The 5915-nt window shown below is 34.8% G+C and overlaps 1 long non-coding RNA gene across 1 annotated transcript; it reads left to right on the top strand.

Moving 5' to 3' along the window:
• Positions 1 to 226: 226 nt before the first annotated feature.
• On the top strand, positions 227 to 3366 carry LOC144646301 (uncharacterized). The gene is made up of 3 exons (XR_013569389.1): positions 227 to 559; positions 2588 to 2696; positions 3198 to 3366. It is a non-coding gene; the product is annotated as an uncharacterized LOC144646301 (long non-coding RNA).
• Positions 3367 to 5915: the final 2549 nt, after the last annotated feature.

The raw sequence follows: 5915 nt of genomic DNA, 5'->3' as shown, positions 1-5915 counted from the left end.
CGATTTTTTAGCTGGAGGCCGACATAATTATTCGTGTTAAAAATTCCCGCTTTTTCCCGGCAAAAATCGTGTCAGTGGTAAGGCTTTACGCTAATTTGCTACTTCACTTATTGAACACGAGATGTACCGATTCGTCACCAGGTCCTCCCGTAGTTTGACGTCATTATGCTGTTTTAGCCAATGAAAATGTCAATGGCTGTCACGTGGTGATTATATACCCATTCAAACCGATTCAAACCTAGGAGCGCCATTTTATTTCAGTTTGTCGCTTTTTTTTGTTAGTTCATTCTATTATGGCAACAAAATCACCAAACCAAACAGGCAAACGGGACTCTGAACATGAGGGATGCAAACAGTAATTCACAAGTACACCTCGAGCTTCGCGATCTCAAACGCAGCCATCATCTTCGAGCCCGAACGGTCCAACGGCCATGTAGACAGTGAGCAAAACGTCCTCGAACAACAGCCCATCTTTCACTGACAGTTTAAACCAGGAACGTTCATCGCCCACAGCGTCATCCACACCGGTATTTGATGTTATCGAGTATGCCATACAACGGTAAGTAAGACTGCGAGGATCAAACTGCCTACCAAACATACTAACATTCCTCTGAAAATTTATAGAGCTTTTATCTTTGCTACTTGGTTGTTTGTCTTATATAAATTCATCCTGGTAATAGGGCTGAGTTTTAATAGTTCAGTTTGTGATATTTGGTCTAAAATCATTCACATGTGATGGAAAAACGCAGATAACTATGGAGCAGGGGACTGATTTGCTATTCTCTTGAGTGTTTACAGATATAATTGGATGACACAAAGTCCTATAATGTACTTATACAAAATAATATAGGATAAATGTTATACCGAGTAAATGCATTGTGTCTATAATACAGGCATTAAATGCAACCTAAGAATCCTGAAGGTTGGTACATTGCATTTAATATATGCACATGAAAATACAAAACAAAGATACTTAATACAATCTACTGGACATTTTTATCAATAAAAACAACCCACCTGCTAATGAACGGAACAGATAATTTCTCCCCCAAACCAGGCATGCAAACACAAAGATAATAGACAGCGATGACAATTGGAATCTATTACTTTGCAAAAAAGCCTACCATATCAAGCGTTCATAGCACCATCTTTGAACAACGGTCTAAAAGCAAGCAGGGAATTATGCCTACTTTTTTTACAGTTCCATCTTGTTTTTTATTTTCATGTGCAAATGTACCATCCTTCAGTAAAATCAAAGCTACCTGTTTGTCACCTTAGTCTGAAGATGAAATAGAATTATATCAAAATATTTTTACTACACCAACCATTCCTTGCATTTGTTGCCCGTATTTTAGACACAATGCATTTACTTGGTATTACATTTATCCTTGATCTCTTAAAACTATCAGCTATTTTATCATTTTAATTAGAGCAATTTGTTTTAAATTCAAACCCACCGGGGATTCAACATTTAAATAATAGTAGTCAAATGACAGCAACATGCAAATGTGCTGTTGGGCATTTAAGCTGCACACGCCCCAATTTGGCGAATAAACAGGGCTCGCCATAAAAAACTAATCAGATCTTAGAATTTTGTTAAGTTATAATCAAATGTTTTACCAAGTGTGTAAGCTCCAGAAAATATTCATACTTCCCCATAGAGAGGTTGGAAATTTAAGGGAAGGAGAGGATCTCAAAGATCCAAACATTTAAAGCAATGTTTGAAGCTAAATTAAAATTTTTAGACAGGAGGGGAGTCATATGAAAGATCCCTTAGTGGAAATGGTATGGATACAATGTATTTTCTGGAACCACAAATTGACTACTGAGGTTTTTCAGAGAAGAGAAAAAGGGTTTCTTTAGTCACTTGTAAGTTAAATAATATCCTCAAGCTGAAAGGCCATTTAACCAACATTTCCTTTTCCGATACAAAGAATATGGCTTTTTTGCTTGGGCAGGCACCCAAATCAACCTAGATTCAATGAACTTGACAACAATGGCAAATTTAAGCTGGTGTACAAAGTACCAGTTGGCACCATAAAAAGTAAACCCTCTTTTTTCTTCTATCTCACAAAATTAATGTACTACTAGCTCTATCAACTGTTTTGTTAGAAGTACAGTTGCAGAACCTAGTCTGAATTTTTCATTGGTTTAAAAATTTTAATCTCACCAGTATAATTTTAATTGCCTTTGTTGAGTATGCATGGTCACTGATCTCATTGATAAATTGGAAATCTGAAACAACAGTTTGTGGTGTTTATTCAGTGACATCCTAGAAGTTTTATGAACATTAAGTAAGCTCTTGAGAACTCTAACCACAGATGTCTCAGTAGATAACCCACACCTGCTATTTAATTTTTGTCATAAATATTGTGCAAAAAGGTGCAGATTATACATGTAGTTTTACTGTAACTTTACCCCAAGTCTTTCTCCTTCTTATTTTTGTTTGGAATAGTTTATTTCAAACACTCATGAATACATCTTTTGAATAGTTTAGTGTTGATTAAATCTAAGAATATTTCTCTTTGCCATGTTTGAACAAACTGATTTTTTTGGATTATTATTATTTTCAAAAAAGGGGTAGTAGCTGCTATGGGTGTCCATTTTCAGACAAAGTAAAGGCAAAGTGTCATTAACTCAAGAAATGCAGTCAACATCTCTCGAAGGAGCAGAGCGTCCAAAGCCATCTAAATATGGTAATTTTTTTATGATTCAACAGTGTTCTAGAATTTTGTACAGTTAAATGCAATTAGTGTATGTGAATACAAAATGTAATTTAAATATTCAGAGTCTATTTAGCTATGGATGCAAGCAGAAGGTTCCTACATGAAAGCGCAAGAAGAAAAACAAGAAGATTAAATTTTTGAATGCAATGCTGTATATTTTGGTTACATTATTTAAAAAAAAACACATTGTAGTTGTTCTAATTCTAGCTGCTACAACTGTAATGTGCATGATATTTTGTGTGCATTCACATTCAAAATACATACCGGTACATGTACAATGATTCATGCATTTTGCATAGCTCTCTCACAGTTTACTGTCTCTAAATAGATTCTTAGGCCTTTCTGTTTAAAGACTTTAAGAAAGAGTGGTCTTTAGATTGGTATTCTTTTAAACCCACATTTTATTGTCAATTTGTGACTCAAGAGTTACCATTGATAAATAATTTTCTTAAATATATTTTTCTTTTACAGAAAAAAAGGCAGAGGGTAAAAGCTTTCAGTAGAGCAGTCCACATCCTAACAGTAAAGGAAAAAGATCACTACCAGAAATTCATGACTGTGGACTTTATGTTGTCTGAGTATTCCATGCCAGAGATAGAAGAGGAGAGTGGAAACAGAGATGGCTGTGAGAGCCCAGGCTTAGAAAAGAAATTCTTTAGCACCAGCACACTTTAGTGGCGCAGTCCTGCTTTAATGCAGGTTACATGTATGCACACCATTTACTGAAAGGCAGCACATACATTGTAGAAGGACTGCAAAAAGGCATCAATATGTAATCTTGAGCTCCTTTGCACCTGATGGCATTCCTTTGCCCTAGCATAACTGGTACCTTCTGCCCTCCTTTTGTTTAATAATGGGGTGCATCACTGCATTTCTAAAGCTTAAAGGAAAAAAACTAAAATCTCATACTATTTTGTTTTAAACTTTTTGAGAACTTTAATTGTTTAAAATGGAAATTTCAACTATTGAATGGTGATTATTACAGTACTGTTTTCCTGAAAGCTGCATGTACATTGTACTTGATTGAATGCTTTCTTTTTTTTTAATGTTTAGTTGTCTTTTTTTATGCAAAAACCTCATTTTTGTGAACAAGCTACTGTAAGTTAGGCTTTTCATGCTGTCATTGATCTTTCAAATGTGCATTGAACTGTCTGTGACAATGGCTGATTCATGGTAACCAAATGTTCACATACATGCACTAAAACAGTTTACTGATCATAATTACAATATTTCTTATGTAGATGTTTGGGGGAGTTTTATACTTATTGTTTTAAAATGTTTAGCTGTTTGCCTTCTGACAATATTTAAAGATATATGTACTTACCGGCATGTACAAGTATAATATTTTATTCATTTAACAGTTACTGTACGAACAGTCAATCAAGAACATTAAGTATGGTAGGCATCTCATGCTTACTGTTCTAAAAAAGTTTTAAGCTACTTACCATGTGAGAATAGTTATTGATTTTAAGTTAGTGATGACCGGTAAAGAAATAGAAAGCATTGTATATGCCCTTTTTAAGACTGTTTCAAAGTGCTTAGCTGGTTTTTTTTTTCTTTTACTTCTATTTCAAGATATTTATAATATTTCTTTTGATTCCATGGTGCCATGTGACATTGTTGAAATAAATATAATTACATAGAGCTTGAAATGTGTGCATGCATTTTGTTTTGTTTATTTTAATCATTCTCTGTTTTCCATTTTCATTTTTCATTATACAAGTAACTAGTGAGAGGGGAAGTTTGCTTGTTTGGCACAACGTTTTAAATGCTTGTTCAAACAAAGGCTTTCATGATCAGTGAATGTTCACTGGCACTTCTATTTGTAAATAGCATGTAAAGACTAGGCAAATTTACTATTTTGCCCTCCCTTATTTTCTTGCAAATACTGGCCAAATATGGCATTTGACTATATAGCAAACATAACCAAACGAAAGCAAATATGGTATTTCCATCAGTGCAAATCCTTCCTTTCATGAGGCAAATTTATATATTTGCCTGCTATTTACTGCGAAAGTAAAATTGATTTTTGTTCGTATTTGTCACGCTATAGTAAATGTGTGCAAACATCAAGTTTATTTCATGTCCAAATATCATCAAAGCGAAGTAAACTTCACTTTTGTAAGTATTTGCTATCAATGTAAATGCGGAGCAAAGACGATATTTACTAGATCTTTGCTTTACTTGCAATTTTACAGCAAACACAAAGTTTGACTTGCGTTCAAATATGATCAAAGCTAAGCAAATGTAATATTTTGCAACATATTTGCTACACGTGTAAATCCAACTTTTCGTCTAGCAAATTTAACTATTTACCTCACCTTTACTACAACAGAAAAGCTGTCGCAAATGTACAATTTATCTTTACATTTGCTACCGGTATGAAAACATTGAGTAAATGCGGTATTTACCATATTTGCCTTGTGTGCAAATATAATGCAATCATGATATTTGTTTCTGAGCAAATTTGAGCAGTGTCGTTCAAATATGGTATTTACTTCATATTTGCTACGATTTTGCTAGGTTGTAAATCCGTTTTTTCGTGCAGTGTTGTCTTTCATCAACATGTTCCCTAAGACTTTGCTCTAGCAGCAAAACACATGGACCCATTGGGGCCCTATTTTTTGAGTTGTGAGTAAAAGCTACTAGCGAGGGGGCAAAAACAACAAAAAATGCCGACAAAATATAACTATCTTTTCAATAACTGAAAGAAAAATATAAGCATACCGATACTTCTTTAGTATGAGCGACGAAGAGAGCCACAGAGACCTCCAGTGTTTTTTCCCTTGATTATACTCTTTTTTGAATAGTGCTTAAAGGCCATATAATAAATAACTTATTAACCTCGTTCGTTCGGTCATTACAGGGGAATCTCAGACCTTGATATATTGACCTCGCTGTCGCTCGGTCAATACATCACGGCCTCGGTCTGAGATTCCCCTGTAATGACCTCACTCTCGGTTAATAAGTAGTATTTATTGTTATAGTTTGTGTAGCGCGCGGATATTTTAAATTGAGCGCGCGCTTTCTTTTCAAAGGAAACAACTCGATTGTTGCGTCACTTACAACAACGGACAAAGACTAGAAAGCTTTCCGAGAGCAACGTAGAGGGTGCATAGCTCTTTCTTGCAAAGGAAAATCTAGATTCAGCAGTGAAACTGAAGAAAAAAAATGGATTGGATTGAAAGG

Source organism: Oculina patagonica, chromosome 3, assembly GCF_052425735.1.
Source record: "Oculina patagonica isolate OP01 chromosome 3, crgOcupat, whole genome shotgun sequence".
NCBI lineage: Eukaryota > Metazoa > Cnidaria > Anthozoa > Scleractinia > Oculinidae > Oculina > Oculina patagonica.
This window is presented reverse-complemented; position numbering and strand designations above follow the sequence as displayed.